Raw genomic sequence first — 16,233 nt, forward strand, 5'->3', positions numbered from 1 at the left:
CATTTTTAATATATTGCTCATTTCCTAACTTACAATGCCCGAGACCACAGAATAGGTCTCCGCTTACCCTATAACTCCTTTATTATACACAACTAGGAGACAATAACTGGGACCTCACGCCTGCAGGACACACCGTGTAGCTCACACACTAATAGTACAGTGAGAACAAAACTAATAAGTGAATATGGTTTTAGCAAATAACACCATGTCTTTCACCTGTCTCCCAAACACTCCTTTTCGCTCTCAATTCACTAAACCTCCCGCTCCCTTTACATCCCCTGATTTTCCCCTACCCTGCCTACCTTCCTGACGTCTGCCACATAGGCATCGCTGATCCCACTGCTCTACCTCCACTGTTTCCCTTTTACATACTCAACTCTATGTCACCCAAATCTTGTGTCATGTATATATGAACGTTTGTTTCTGTACATATATTTCTGTATACTATATTGTAATTTTCAGCCCTGGAGAAGTTCATTGTTATGAACGAAACACGCTGGCTGACAATTTCCTGAAAAGTAACCATTTTGTAATAAAGGACTGTGTATGAAAACCTAGGAAAGACTTTAAGACTTATTGAAAAACAACTTTGTCTATACATCTGGTGGTGCACCACTCCATATCTTGGGTTAATGTTCAAGTATATGCAGATTCTGGATCTTCTTACACTATAGTTAATGAAGAAGTGTGAGAAGTTGGCCTGGAATATGCTGGTCCCTAGTTATAGTGGCCACCTTGCACCAGTCCAATTCGACTCTTATGATGTTAGGTTTAAAAGACAACCTTTAAAGAAAGCTATCCTAGTGGTAGCTGTGGAGAGCAGCCTTCAGGCTAAGTCTTGAAGGAGTGTTAAGCTTATTGTTTTACCATGGATAACCTCTTGAATGACCAAATGAAAGAGTATTCCACACAGGTATATATATAAAATATATGTGTTTATTCTAGACAGAATCCCCAAGTCTCTTTATGAGGCTTAGGCAAAGTTATACATCAAACAAGCATTGATAGATACAAATAAATAGCACTGTTAACATTGGGCCCCAGGGGGGGACCAAACCATATACTAAAATAGTGGTATAAGAACCACGACAATTCTGCAGACAATGCCTAGAGCATTTAGGATCGCTGGCCCCTTAAGAATCCACCCTTGGTTATGAGGAAGGGGACCCACGGGAGGCACGTGCAGTGGAAGTAGCTGCTATCGGGATCTCTATTGAAGTCTATGGAGAATGTTGCGGTTGGAAATAAAGCAATTAAAAACACTTCTAGCAGTAATACAAAGTTAAGACTTTGGAGTTAAGCTTTTGAGGAGCCCACTACCCCGAGAGTACCGTAGTACCACTGTTACCTGCCCCAGGGAAGCCGGGTGCATAGGTCGATTCTGGTGTCGGTCGCGGGCTGCTTTTCAATGGAAAAAGAGTCAAAAGTTCTGCTAGCCAAAAGCGTCGATGATTCCGTGAAGATCAAAGATGTGAAGATTGTAGAGAAGAACCTGAAAGCAGAGGGGACAGAGTCTGGGTCACGGCAAAGTGACCAGGAGGCTCAAAGCAAAGAGCCCTTCGATGTCGGGTGCTTCAAGTTGAAAGTGGTGTAGCTTGGATCTGCAGCCACGGGCTCCGGGAGGCTTCAAGGAAGGCCAGCTTCGGGAGGGCGACTGTCCCATGTCGGATGAGGGTCGCTGCGGTGTTAGTGTCTGGATTGGATCCACTAAGCCTTGGCAACCGCAACCCACGCAACATACACAAATCTGCTACTGTTGCCGATCCACGAGGTCTGAGAGAGGTCTCCTTTGGGGAGACTGTAGAGCAGGCCTGGAGCAACCAGGGGAACTGCTTAAAATCAAGATTGTCCGCCGCTAGGGCCCACAAGTCAAGTGACAAGGGACCGCGGAAGGCAGCAAAATGGAGTGCGTAAAAGGACGCCCACGGGCCACCGGAAGGTGCTGGGGCGCTGGTCTTTGGCACGGATGCTGCTGGGTGGTTGGCTCAGAACTGGGCCAAAGCACGACTTCCCCACTGGTCAGGGTCGTGTGCTACGCAAGAGGTGGCCGGTGTCCTGGGGTATCGGAGATCTCGGCACCCACGGGGTCCACGGTGCCCAAACTCGTTGAGCACACTCACTGGCCTCTGGGATGCGCTGGAAATCCACCTCAAGGGAGCTGGAGGTCGTCGAAGATCGTTAGAGCAGCTAAGTTCCAACCGGGTCACTTGCAGTGTTTCAGGTGCCTGCCAAGCAGGGGGATAACTCCTTTATCCCAAGGGAGATTTCTTCAGTCAGCTGGGCAGCAGCTCGTCGAAGGTCAAGTCTTTGAAGTACAAGATTAATCTGAGGCTCTGGGGCCACGTTATTCACTTTTATCCCCAAGATTAGGGGAGTGTCCAGAGTAGTGCCCACCAATGGCTGGTGAGGCGGGAAAGGGTGGCTACACCCTCTCCCCTTTGTGTGTTTCCCGCCTGGGCGAGGGGCAGGATGCCCCTGAACCGGTTCCAAGCGGTGTATGCAGAATAAGGCTTCTGCAGCTGCCTACGTGCAACTCTGAAAGAACATTTGGTGCACCCACCCTGTTCCAATCCACATAATCCTGTCTGGGGAGATGCTAGCCCCTCCCTGCCACAGGAGCCCTATTGTCCAGCTGGCAAGGCTGGGGTTTTCCCCAGCAACAGCCAGCCAGAGTCGTGTGGGTGGCGGGCAGTAGCCATTTTGTACTACTAGTGCACTTTTAAATTGGTGTCTAAATTCTACCGCTTTTCCCATATCGCCCTGTGACGGGGTAGGGGATGTGGCAGAGAGGGACTCACCTGTTTGGCCCTGTTGGTCAAAAGACCCCACTGTACTCCTGGCCCCTTCATTCGCGGTAGCGAGGCAGCACGCCTAATACTTGCTTTCCTTTCATTCTTTTCGGAACAACGGTGACGAGAGACCAGACCGAACCGAGAGACCTGACCGGGACGACGAGTCCGAAGCCCGCAGACGACTTACGGTGTGACAACCTTCCTGGCTACCTCAGACCACCTACAGTTCCTTGTGTGATAAAGACTGTGCACCATCTGACAAATAAACATACGTCTATCAGACTTAAACCGCCTTGTGTGACGTCTCTGTCGCCCCGAACCCACTACACGCCCCTCTAGCAGGGGGGAATCGTACCCTCATGCCTATGGCTGGACTGGGGGTATGATTCCTACATGTTTGACACCAAACACGATATGGTTCTGTGTAGCCATTCCCAAGTTATCGCGATGTCGCGATTTACTTATAATGCGGTTAAGGGTATATGGTATGGTTACACTACAAACAACCCAGTAAGGATTTACGAAGGTTGCAGAGAGGCCCTACTCATGTAGGGGTCCCCCCTCACACACACCTCAGCACCCTGCCCTGTTGGATTAGCAGGGCCTGCTATAGGGGTGACCTATGAGAGCATATGTGTTGTAATGGGGTGGGATATAGGGTACCTATATCCCTGTAAGGGGTGCTAGCACCACCTTACCCAGACTACAGTAGTGGTCTGGTGGTGTCAGTTTGTATGGCTGTCCCAGGGTGGCACAATAAGTGCTGCAGCCCTGGTAGGCCTACTGAGGGACCCATGCCCTGGGTACCTAGGGTACCATCTACAAGGGACTGTCAGGGCATCCTCAGCATCCAATTAGTTTGTACCTAGGGTACTTCACATTAGTTTTAGGGAGAAAGCAGATAGGCTGGGGTCCTGGATAGCAGGATCCCAGCCAGACTAGTCAAAAACCACTCAAATACCAGGCAAAAAGTTGGGGGCAACCATTAGTCAGATTCCACCTTCGTACAAGAAGTTTAGGTAGGTAAATTTGTAAATAAATCAGGGCATGATTTACTTCCACCGGACATTCATCCTGAAGGCTTCTCTGGAGAGTAGATAGATATGGTTGGTTACAGTTCTCTTTTGTTTAGATTCAAAGGAAGAGAATCATATAGGAAACTGTATGTCATAAAAGGGCCCTTCAGTGCTTGGCTGGAAAGATCAGGGAAACCTTGGAATAATACTTAACCCTAATAGTGACGACCCTGTCATGTTATTAGATGACAATACAGAATTGTGCATGAATATGTTAGATTTGTTTCCAAAGGTATTCAGTAAGGAAATTGGTAAGATTAATGATTTTAAACACCGGATAGTGTTGAAACCTGATGCTTGCCCAAAAGTCCACACGGTTAGGCACATACCTATTTTATTGAGAAAGGAAGTAGAATTAGAACTTGAAAAGCTTGTTAAGGCTGATATAATAGAACCTATTGAATCCTCGCAATGGATTTCTCCGATTGTGGTCGCACGACGCAGTAATGGAAAATTGAGCTTTGTATCGCTTTGAGACATTTGAACAACAATATTGTTGTGGATAGGTTTCCCCTGCCCAAAATTTCTGAAATGCTTAGTTTAATTAAAGATGCCAAATGGTTTTCTACAATAGATTTATCTGCTGCCTATCATCAAATTCCACTTACTAATGACAGTAAACCCTTAACTGCTTTCATAACTCCTTCAGGGTGCTTTCAGTATAAACGATTACCCTTTGGTCTTGCCTCTGCTGAAGCGATTTTCCAAAGATTGATGCATCAACTTTTCAGTAAGTTTGACAAGGTACGATGTTTCCAAGATTACATTTTTGTTTTTGGAAAGGACAGACAGGATCATGATTGCATGCTTAAGGAGGTTTTAGGTTTTCTGGAACAAAAAGGCCTAACTGTTAAACACGAAATGTAAATTTGCTGTGAAGTCTATTACGTATCTAGGACATATCATCAGTGGAGAAGGAGTGTCTACCAAATCTGCTTTGGTAGATTCTGTGTTAAATGCTCCTCATACTAAGAATAAGGATGAAGTACATTCATTTATTGGGTTGGTGGAGTTCTACTCCAACTTTGTGCATAATTTCTCATGTAAGATTTTCAACATCCGCCAATTGCTAAAAAACAAAAACAGATTCAATTGGTCTGTAGACTGTGATAAAGAATTTGAGGACATTTAAGAAAGTGATTTCTAATTCACCAGCTTTAAATGCTTTTGACCCAGAACTCAAGAATATATCAATGTAGACGCAGGTAATAAAGGTTTGGGTGGTGTTCTTACCCAAGTCAATCAGGAGGGAAAGGAATTTATCATTGTTTATACTTCTCGTGCTCTGTCACCCACTGAAGAGAAATTTTCAGTAATATAGAAAAAGCAACTTTGGCTTGTATCTGGTCTCTTGAACACTTTAGAGCATTTGTATGGGGTAGGCCATGCACCCTTCGCACGGATCACAAACCATTGGAATAACTTTTGACCACAGAAGGTTTATTCAATGCTTCTCCTAGAATTGCTAGGATGTCATTAAGATTGCAAGACTACATCTACAAAATTGTTTATGTCCCTGGTAAGGAGAATGTAGTGGCAGATTTTCTGTCACGTATACCCACTAATTTGGTACAGTTCAGACCATGAATGGGAGAATATTCAAGTTGCACTGGTTCATGACCAAGGTTTACCTAACATTGACAAAAATAAATGGAAAAAGTTTTATAAAGGAGGACCATTTATTACAGAAAATGTTTATTTTCATTACTAATGGTTGGCCATCTAAAAGTAATTTGACAGAAGAACTTAGACAATTGTGCGAAGTTTGAGATGAACTTTCTATATCACATGGGAACATCATGAGGGGAGACAGAGTCATTCCTCCTTCACAACTTTGAGATAATATAATAAAAATGTGTCATGAGGGTCATGGTGATGTAGTCAAAACTAAGCAGAGAATAAAGCAAGGGTACTGGTGGCCAGGAATGGACTGATCTATTGAGAGGTCTATTAGAAATTGTGTCTGGTGTGCTAACTCTGATAAAACTCTTGTTACTCTGAAACCGCCTTTGGCCGAACCAATAATTCCTAGATCACCATGGCATATCGTGGCCATTGATATAATGGGACCCATTGGTTTTCACAAATATGTGTTAGCTGTGATTGACCTTTTCTCAAGGTGGCCAGTTTTAACAAGCATTTGCAATGCAATAGGTCTCGCATTTATACGAGTTTGAGCTATTGGCATTGTAAATGACAGTGCCTTTTATTTATGTTTTAAAAAAAAAAACTTAAATAAAAAGCATTGTCATTTACAATGCCAATAGCTCAAACTCGTATAAATGCGAGACCTATTGCATTGCAAATGCTTGTTGTTAAAGGGAATTCAGAGACATGGTAAGATCTTATTTGCCGGAGAAACTTGCCAATCCAGTCTCTGCCCCAAGAGGCAGACACCAAATGTTGCCACCCACACTGGGCCTCATAATAACCGTAGAGCCCTGGAATGTGCCAGCCCCTTCAGGAACAAACAATGCCCTGGCTTCATTAGAATACAGCTGACATTTGCAACGGCACACACACTTCCCAAGCGGACGGCAGCAGGGAAAAGCACCCCAAAACTGAAACAAAAATGCCAGCAACACCGTCCATAAAAAAGACAAAAACCACAGAAAAGTAAAAACTCTCACTCATGTTTTAAATTTAATTATACACTTGTGGGCATTTAATTTGAAGGTCTACAAAAAATGCACATGATTTGCTGGATAAAACAGCAGCTATACTGCAATCTCAGTTGCCAAAGTTCCTTCTTAATTAAACAACTAAAAAGCAAAAAATAAATGCATGTGAAAGCCACAAACTATTTGTAAATATATAAAGTATCGTGAAGTGAATGGTGTTTTACATGAATTTTTGTAAAATTGTTTTCTTTTAATAATGGCCCGTTTTAGAAACGAAGGAGAAACGCTTAAAATTAAAATCGGCATTTGAAATAATTGTGTTTCAGCATTTCATTGACAAACTCAACCAACTCTTCACCCCTCCCCCAGTCCCCTCGCAGCACACTGTAGTTAGCCTGCCTGCAACTTGCAATGCTGGCTTCAATGTAGCATGGAGGCAAGGTGCGGTTTAAAAACATGATACGTCCAGGGCAAAACGGCCGATGTTTATGCGCACAATAAATCACAGCGAACAACAAACAACAAGCGCGCACTGAAGTTGACGAGGAGGGAGTGGGAGGGGGAGTGGGGGCGGGCACAGTGGTGCGGCACATCAAAGGGGCCGCGAAAGTGAAAGAAAACGAGTGCTTTCAGGCTGCCAAATGGTGCGCGCGCCCAGGGCACATGCACTGTATTTGGAGGCCTGAAAGCACTCGTTTGCACTTCCAAAACTCGCTTACTATAAGTCTCGCTAAAGCGCTGTCACAGGCGAGACCTAAAAATTGCTGATAAAGTAAATTCTGGAGAAGTTATTAGATTTTTTGACTGCGTTTTTTGTTGGTGAGGGACTTCCTGCACCACTTGTTAGTGACAACGGTGTCCAATTTACTTCTAAGACTGCCAAAGATTACTTTGATAAAGTTAGCATAAGGCATAGCACTACATCATTATATAACCCAAGGGGAAATGCAAGATTGAACGTTTTAACAGAGTATTAAAAAATGCCATACAATCTGCCATTCGTAACAATAGTGATTGGGAGTCACAATTATTCAAGACTGTTTGGATGTACAGAACCTCTCCACATGATGTTTTAGGGGTGTCACCATTTGAGATCATGAGAGGGAGAGTTGTTCGTACTAAATGTAATCCAGAATGGATGTTTGATGTTCACAAACCTTGTGTATACATGGATGTTCTAAGGTCTAGGATTGAGAACAAGCATGTTAAAAACAAGGAGGTGTATGACCATAAACATAATGTCAAATCATGTGACATTAGTGTGGGTACTTGGGTTAAAGTAAAAAAAAACCTTGGAAGGTAAAGAAGGGAGAAAGTCAGTATTCTGAACCTTTAAAAATTATTACTTTTTTTCGCAATGCTGTGCAATTAAACGATGGAAAGGTATGGAATTTGAAACGCATTGCAGTTCTTAGAAGTGAAATTCCTTTATACAAGAAAAGCGAGGATCCTGCTTTGTCAAGAAAAGTACCACAGTATTTTATTATTGATGATGATCTCATTTGCAGGGATTCTGATGGTACCAATATTACTCAGTCTGTTGTTCATGCCGATACCAGTGATAATTGTCAAGCTGCTGAAGAGTCTTCTATTGCTGGCACTACTGTTGAATCTTCCTTTGTGGAGAGCAGCATGGTTGATACTAGTGTTAGTGCTGAAGCATCTGGAACAGTGGTTGACACTGGTATTTCAGTTGATACAACTAACGTTGTTGATGATGTGGATGGTGCAAAAGTGGAGCTGATACAACTAATGTTACTGATGATGTTTATAGTGCAGTAGCGGTTACATCTGATGCAAGTATTGACGATGTTAGCGATCGTTCTGCATACACACACTACACCGAAATGGTTAGAAGATTATATTTGTGATGACCTATCTAATTGAATTATTTTCAGATTTCTATTTGATGATTACTTTGTAACTTTATTGTATATTATTTATTAAGGGGGAAGATGTGTTGCGTTCCCCTTTAAGTTAGTTGTATACCTCGTGTTCTTGCGCGAGGAATGTCTTCCAGTTATTACTTATTGTTTGCTTTCAAATCATATGTTCCATGCTTCAGTCCTTCACCCTGACAGCCAGCATTCTTATCTGCGGTTAGTGAGTCAGGGAGTAGAACTGAAGGTGGTGTGCTCTGTGGAGGTCCACTTCTTGGAATAAAAAATCCTTTAAACTTCACTGAATTTTGGTGTCAATTACTCAACAGAAACCAGAATATCTGGCTTTATGTACATTAGGCTTAAAGTCAATTGAGCGGAGGTTTCTGGTAACAATGCACGAGCTCTCACTCCAGAAAAGTATGGAGATCCCTGGTTTAACATAAGAGGTTTGTCACTATTTTGTTGTATTGGCTCCGCCCCAAATTGTTTGGAGTACTAGCTCCGCAACATTGCTTGGCGTGTCAGCCCCCTCCAACCCAAAGTTCCCTCCATCTACAAACGCGGGTGAAAGCACTAAGACATGCACAGAACGAGACTGCCTGTCACCTACCGGCTAAAGTTCACCGTCCCATTGGTAACTGACTCGCCGCAGTTCATACTGCAGACAAATCCATAGCGATCCAAACTGCGAGAATGCTGCGTGTTTATACACCCTAGCTACACGTGGGAATTCTTGAATGTGCACTTCTGGATTCTGAGCAGCGCGCTAGGATTGGCCGAGGTTACGCAAATAGTCCAATCCCAGGTCACTTTGCACAATTACGAGTCCTTCCCACATCCAGTCGAGTACCAGAATATGTTCAGCCATGGGATTGGCTGTCAAGCGACCCGGAAATGCTGCTATTACGGACAACTGTAAGCCGCTAAAAGATCGATGACGGACAACGGACATTATACTGAATTAATCGACGGCCAGTGTAAGTAGATGACAGGTGGTCGGTCACCTTTATAGAAACTCACCTCCAGTGGGTCGGGATGAAGTGAGTACTAATACCTCATTGTGCGTGGCAGCTACTAGGCTGCCTAGGAAAAATGGTTTTAATTTAATTATTGTATAACTGTTTATTGGTCGGCAGTCTGTGTCAATTAACGGTAGTACCTGCCTTTTCTCAGCAGAACTTCAATGTTTTTAATGAACCGTGCTATCAGAACAAATAATTCTCAGCTGGCTTTTCCATTTGTAACCGACGGCTCAGAGCCTTCACCGCGAGAAACAAATATTCTATGATTAAGTTATTGAATTCGTCCCCATTTATAGCACTGGGGATGATCAAACCCATACGTATTAAAAATATTTAATATTGTATTTTATTATGCAATTCAGTGTATGATAAGAAAGTTTATTAAAGGCGCCGCGTATCTCCTTTTAAAGCCACGAGTGTGTGTTCTCCTACTGAATATTCCTTCTTCAAAACAGGCTTCGTATAATACTAAGCAAGCTGTATGGTGGTGTATGCGTTCTAACATAAGTAAGAGACCTTCTTCTCTGTCCAAGGTGGAACACCCTCATTTCACGCTCCCACCTAATTATTTAATTGACACAAATCCAATTGGTCGCACACTGCTCGTCCTACCAGCGTGTTACGCCAAAGCATTATGGTCCATGAAGTCAGCATCAGCGAGTGCGCCTCTGCCAGAGTATCAAGCAAAATTAAAGTCGCGTTGGCCATCCCTGGACACGTGTTTCGCGGATATTACCTCTCGTCAGCAGGAAATAGGCATGTGTGTAGGGTTGCTGCGTAGGCTGCCAAAAATTGTTCTCAGGTCCAGTACCGCTCGTGGCACTCAGGTGCGTAACCATGAGCTCGTCAGCCCCACCGGCTCAAGGGAGCCTGAATATTAACACAAATCCAATTGGTCGCACACTGCTCGTCCTACCAGCGTGTTACCCCAAAGCATTATGGTCCATGAAGTCCACATCAGCGAGTGCGCCTCTGCCAGAGTATCAAGCAAAATTAAAGTCGCGTTGGCCATCCCCGGACACGTGTTTCGAGGTTATTACCTCTCGTCAGCAGGGAATAGGCATGTGTGTAGGGTTGCTGCGTAGGCTGCCAAAAATTGTTCTCAGGTCCAGTACCGCTCGTGGCACTCAGGTGCGTAACCATGAGCTCGTCAGCCCCACCGGCTCAAGGGAGCCTGAATATTAACACAAATCCAATTGGTCGCACACTGCCGTACCGGACATGAGAACATTTTTTGGCAGCCTACGCAGCAACCCTACACACATGCCTGTTCCCTGCTGACGAGAGGCAACAACCTCGAAACACGTGTCCAGGGATGGCCAACGCGGCATTGATTTTTGCTTAAGACTCTGGCAGAGGCGCACTCGCTGATGCTCACTTCATGGACCACAATGCTTTGGGGTAACACGCTGGTAGGACGAGCAGTGTGCGACCAATTGGATTTTTAAAATTATTTAATTGAATCCGCTTAAAAAAAAATATGATGGTACCGTTAAGGGCCAAGAGAGAGCTTCATTGTATTTTTCTGAGCTTGGCAAAGATCGGGTGTCAGTGGGAGCGCTTTGGCTTCTAGTCCTTGGGGGGGGGGGGGGGGGGGGCTGTAATTCACCACAGCAATTACTGCACTGCAGGAGGATTACACAGGGTGTTTAAGGCTCCAGAGAGCCCTGTGATTAGGGGGCGAGTGCTCGAGAGGCAGCTAGGCGAGGAGCACCCAATAATAAAAGTGCCACTGCTACCGGCAAGTCGGAATGAAAAAACACTTCTGAGCGAATACAGACTCTGTTTAGGAGTCTCCTACACCTGCTCAGGCACACCCTCCAACTGTGGCCTGACATTGCAGGCCGTGCCCTTTCAGTCCCCGAGCCAACCAACCACAGACCTTCAGCCCCAAGGCACACCTCAAGAGAAATGAAGTGCCCAGCCTAGTAGATACACTCCCCAGGCACTTTACTGGCAACAGTCAGGCGAGTCATTCACACATTCTCAGTCTGTAGGCTTTGTGGAGCATTTGATTAACAATACAAGGCCGCAATGCTAGTTGGCTTTCATCAGGGGCAGCTGGTGGAGATGGGCGTCGCCCTGCCAACCTGGGAGACAAAAAAAAAGGCCACGCTCAGCAGCTAGCAATAAATTGTACTGGAGTGGCAGCTCGTACTCGTGCAAACATGGGCAAATCTGTGGTTTTCCTTAAGGGGGTGGGGGGAGGATGGCCCTTGCTCTGTGCATGGTTTTGGCTGAGCGAAGATTGCTTCGACCTGGAGACAGAAATCGGGGCAGTGACAACACACAGGTGAGCAGGATCTGTGTCTCACTGCCATAATGGCATTTGGATTTGGGGTGTTATTGGCTTGGCCCAGGGAGGAGTTGGAGGCCCTCCATTCATGCCAATGGCTTGGGGCGGGGCAGTCCGGTAGGCTTAGAGATGTGTCATGTGTGGGGGGTGGCAGCGGACTTTGCCTCTTCCAGGAGACCCAGCAACACTTGCTTGTTGTTTACACAGTCTGCATAAAGGGTATTGGGTATATAGGAAGTAGTGGCGCCAAGCAAGTGTGCGTATAGAGTATTTGACTATAATAGTAGATATGGTGCTAAACAGGAAGGGGAAACCCTTAAAAACCCCTTAGTGTATGTGGGACGAACCCAACAACAAAGGAATGCAGTATAGTCCTGTGCACACATATACAATAAACCAGTAGATACTGTCGTGGAGAAAAACAGGAACAATCAAAGTCATCGATGGAAAGGAAGTTCTTTTATTCTTTTTGGAAGCAAAGACCAGCCGACACGTGTTTCGTCAGGGTAGATAATCCTTTAACTCTTCAGGGCTCAAGCCAGAAGCGTTGGCTCAGTAAACAACCTGAGACCCGTAAACTATAAAACACGGCTAGGATCGTCCCATGCGCAGTAGAGTAGAAGAGGTCAAAAGTGAAAAAACAACAAGCAAATGGTAGCAGAGTATTCAGAAAAACGATATATACGTCCAAAACAGCAATCAGCGCAAACTTTTCAATCTAAACTCAAACAGGTCCAAAGTAAACTAAGTCCGCTAAGACAATAAGTCAAAAAAGCGTGCCGCCAGGGAAGGTCAGAGTTAAATCTATTTAATCATATGGATGATGTGGCCATCCAAAAGGCCAAAGTGGAGTATCAATTACAGATATGGTCCAACAATACTAGTATCCACCTTTGTAGCAAAGCACAAGTATACCTCTTCGGGATTTCGTAAACGTTGTAGCGAACATCCAGGCGGCACCGGTACGCGTGTGTGTACCGGTGCCGCCTGGATGTTCGCTACAACGTTTACGACATTCCGAAGAGGTATACTTGTGCTTTGCTACCAAGGTGGATACTGGTATTGTTGTATTTGTAATTGATACTCCACTTCGGCCTTTTGGATGGCCACATCATCCATATGATTAAATGGATTTAACTCTGACCTTCCCTGGCATTTTTAAGACAAAACATAGTCATTAAATTTAACAGGCAATCTTCTTGAGCGCGTACTCACAACAACAGGTGAAGCAGATGCATGCCCAGTACTATCATGAGGAACCTCATCATGCAATTGTCCACCAGTAGATTCATCAGTTCCCTTTGAGAAGCAAGCGAAGAAGCAATAGATGAAGAATCATGTAACCAGGTGGTCCAATCAGATTGTTCAAACTGCTGCTTGGCTAATTTGAGTAAAGAGGAAACTTGTGAATCAGAAAGTCGGACAAGTGATCTCTTGTTCCACCATCCCTTATAACCAAGGAGTGCTGAACCTTTGCTCACATTGGTAACCTGCACCGGGGAGGAAAATTTAGACAAGCCTTTTGTCACTCTTTTTGTATTCTTGATAAGAACCCAATTATTGATCTTCAAATCGGAATCATTAAAACTTTTCTTTTGATCATGCAAAGATTTCATATAAGCTTGTTTTTCTAAAACTCGGGATGCAAGATTTTTATCATTAAGTGTACTCTTGACTTGCTTACTCTGCAACCAATTCAAGCACAACATAGTGTGCACATTTCTACCTCTCAACAGGGAAAAAGGAGGAATATCTGTTGTGCAATGTGGCGAAATGTTATATGACCGTAACTTGTCCTCAAGAAAATCCTGAACAGTTTTTCCTGAAGAAAGAGCTGCTTGAATGGCATCCTTGGCCAATCTGTAAGCCTTTTCAACCAATCCATTAGATGATGGTGAGTATAAAGCAACCTTGAAATGAGTGACATCCTTTCCTGCTAAACATGCAGAGAATTTCTGAGAAACGAAATGTGTACCGTTGTCACTAACAATAATGGAGGGCGAACCTTCAATGGCAAACACCTTCCTCATAAATCTGATGGCATTAGTGGAACTGGGTGAGTCACAAAACATATGATAAATCCATTTGGAATGATAATCCATCAACAAAATAAAAAATAAAAAAATCGTGAGATAAAAGATCATAAGGACCTGAAAAATCTATTGAGACCTTTTCCCATGGTTTACTTGGAAATGGAACAGGATGTAGGGGTGTATTAATAACTTTCCACTTCTTGTCTGACGAGGCACTCTGAACATGAATCAATATAAAACTTGACCTGGGCTTCTAAGGATGGCCACCAATAATACAACTTAATGAGTTGCAAGGTTTTTGAAATGCCTAAATGACCATGATGTGCACATTTAATGATATCCTCCCTTAAACTCGATGGCGGGGACAAAAGATTCATACCTCATAACCATGCTATTGACCAAAGAAAGTTCAGAAGCAACCATGGAAAAGGCTTTTAACTCATTTGAAACCTATTTTCTGGCCAACCCTTTACAATATATTGCATGACTAGTTTAAGAATATCATCCTTACTATAAGCTTCTAACCATTCTTGTTCAGTAATATTAGGACACTCTTTGATGGCATCAAGTGCCGCAACAACACATTCTGTGTCCTCCACACAATCCATATCAGAAACCGCATGAAATGCCATGAGTGAAAGACAATCGGCCCTGAAATTTCTTCTGCCAGAAATGTGTTTGATAGTAAAATGAATTTCTTGCAATTTTGAAAGAAGCCGAACCAGTCTGGCAGAGGTTCTTCCAAGTCCATCACCATCGAGTAAATGTGTAAGAGGTTTATGGTCAGTGAATAGTTCAAACTCAAGCCCCCAAATGTAATTCCTGAACTTCTCAATTGCCCAGACATAAGCAAGTGCTTCGCGTTCAATTGTACTGTAATGGGTCTCTGCCGGTTTAAGCATTCTTGATGAAAAAGCTATGATGTGTTCCTTTCCTGCCACCCACTGACCAAGACCTGCACCCAAACCTTTGAGACTGGCAACCACCATAATGAAACATTTGTAATCCTCTTGAAAAGCATGAAGTGCGGGGGCTTCAACAATGAGCTTTTTTGTTTGATCAAATGAAGATGAGACCTCATCAGACCAAAGAAACTTTGAACCTTTGAGCAATAGGGCGCGCAATGGCTCCACAGTCTGAACATATCCTTTAACAAAACGGGCATAGTTCTCTGCCAATCCTAAAAATGATCGAAGAGCATCTTTGTCTTTGGGAGGAACAGCATGACTGATGGCCTTGACCAGCGAAAACTTTGGCTTGATTCCTTGAGAAGACAAAGTATGACCTAAGTAATCTAACTGTTGTGTGCCAAATTAACATTTGTCAATTTGGTCAGGACACAAGTTAGGTTTTTTACATGTGTTTCCCAGTCATTGGCAATGACTAGAATATCATCTTGATAGGCTTGGACCCCCAGCACATCCAGAAAAAGATTATCCATCATCTTTTGAAAGACGCTGGCCGCAGAGGCCAGGACAAAAGGAAGCCCAAGGTATTTGTAGACACCAAAGGGTGTGACAAAAGTGGTGAGATTTTGGGAATCAACTGTTAAGCGAATCTGGTGATAGGCTAAGCGGAGATCTATTATTGAAAAAAATTTGGCACCCCCTAAGCTGGCAAGAAGTTCATGAATTTTTGGGAGCGGGTGACAATCAATTAGGATGTTTTTAATCAAAGTCCGCACATAGCCTGACCTCACCGGATTTTTTTCGGACAATAACTGGGAGAAACCCATTCTAAAGAGTTACATGGTGCAATGACCCCGTCATCACACAATTTTTGTAAATGTAGACTTGAGTTCATCCCTAGCACTGAGGGGTAATGGACGAACTTTATGTACCAAGGGTTGAGCATTTGGTTTTAATTTTACCTGATGTTGGAACCCTTTGACGGTGCCAAGTTTGTCCGAAAATAAATTGGGAAATAAGTCTAGAATCTTTTTAACATCCTGTGAATGATCTGTGACATTGATACAATCTAGTGTGTTTAGTTAGTTTTCTGACCATCCGGCTGGGGAATAACATTGGGGAGGATCACCAAGCATGATGGAATTATCCGCACCAGGAACAAGGTGCAGACCCATTCTAGCAAGATCCTGCCATCCAACTATATTGCGTCCTCGAACTGCAACAAACGTTTGAGTATATTGACCTTTCAAGACATTCCAACCTTAAGTTAAAATATCCTAACATTTCTATGTCAAATTCTCCTAACGCTTTTGGATTGATGTCTGTTTTAGTCAAAGTAAGGGAATTCTGCCACTTCTAAAAAAAAAAAACATTACATCTGATAAAATAGTTATTGGAGAATCAGAATCTGTCATAATCGGAATCTCAATTTTTCCAAATAATGCAACACCTAGGGGACCTTTAACATGATGAGGATTGAAAACCGAATTACATTCAATTGAAACAATCATATCATGAAATTGTTTTGTACAATCCTCAAGAGATTCTGTAACTTCTATGCTATTAACTCTGTTAGGTCTCTTGGCAGATTTGCAAACACTT

At 43.6% G+C, this 16,233-nt stretch overlaps 2 protein-coding genes across 13 annotated transcripts in view; one reads left to right on the forward strand and one right to left on the reverse strand.

Moving 5' to 3' along the window:
- The window catches only part of URB2 (URB2 ribosome biogenesis homolog), a 423,522-nt gene extending 414,405 nt beyond the window's left edge, over positions 1-9,117 (reverse strand). For both annotated transcript variants that reach the window (XM_085611919.1, XM_085611920.1), the window contains exon 1: positions 8,983-9,117. The gene's annotated coding sequence lies outside the window, so the exon portion shown is untranslated. The remainder of the gene's footprint in view (positions 1-8,982) is intronic.
- Positions 9,118-9,211: 94 nt separating this feature from the next.
- Positions 9,212-16,233, forward strand: part of TAF5L (TATA-box binding protein associated factor 5 like) — a 140,072-nt gene continuing 133,050 nt past the window's right edge. For 5 of the 11 annotated variants that reach the window (XM_085611921.1, XM_085611930.1, XM_085611924.1 and 2 more), the window contains exon 1: positions 9,298-9,412. The gene's annotated coding sequence lies outside the window, so the exon portion shown is untranslated. Of the gene's footprint in view, positions 9,413-16,233 lie in introns of all 11 variants that reach the window. The other 6 variants (XM_085611926.1, XM_085611932.1, XM_085611923.1 and 3 more) reach the window with 4 other exon arrangements.

This window comes from Triturus cristatus, chromosome 6 (genome assembly GCF_964204655.1).
Source record: "Triturus cristatus chromosome 6, aTriCri1.1, whole genome shotgun sequence".
In the NCBI taxonomy this organism is placed as follows: domain Eukaryota; kingdom Metazoa; phylum Chordata; class Amphibia; order Caudata; family Salamandridae; genus Triturus; species Triturus cristatus.